Raw genomic sequence first — 578 nt, forward strand, 5'->3', positions numbered from 1 at the left:
CCGCCCTCCCCACCTCCCCCGCAGCCACTTGCAGCAGGTGCCCACCCCACCGAGGGAAGGCCCTCACGGGCAGCTTATTCCGTGGGAAAAGGCCGCTTCTGCCGTGACTCCCCAGCTTGCGGTCCCGCTGCTCCTTGCCACCCCCACAGCTGTCGCAGGTGGGTAGCAGGTGGCCGAGGGCGTCCCTGCCCGTATCTGGGCCGCACGCAGGCCAGCGCTGCTGACGTCACAGAGGCCAGCGCTGCTGACGTCACAGAGGCCAACCCTCGATAAAGGAGCGCGGGGCTCCTGCCGAGCGTCACTCGACGTGGTGAGGTGAGGAGAGCGCAGGAGAGGGACGGGGCTGCCGAGGGAGGGGACACCCCACACCTCGGGGCTCTGGGCCTGTGCTGTGAGCTCACCCGCGTCCCGCATCTCCCCCAGAGTCTTGCAGAGGCGTCTTTGCGAGACACACGTTGCGCTGCTGGGAGGATTTCCCAGATTCTGGTGATGTCTGCAGTGCCAGACCGCGAGGAGCAAGCTGCTGGCTCCATGGAGCAAGGGGAGAGCAGAGTGTCCCTCCCACGGCCGGGCGGAGG

This window comes from Apaloderma vittatum, unplaced genomic scaffold (genome assembly GCF_000703405.1).
Source record: "Apaloderma vittatum isolate BGI_N311 unplaced genomic scaffold, ASM70340v1 scaffold35548, whole genome shotgun sequence".
NCBI classification, from domain to species: Eukaryota; Metazoa; Chordata; class Aves; order Trogoniformes; family Trogonidae; genus Apaloderma; species Apaloderma vittatum.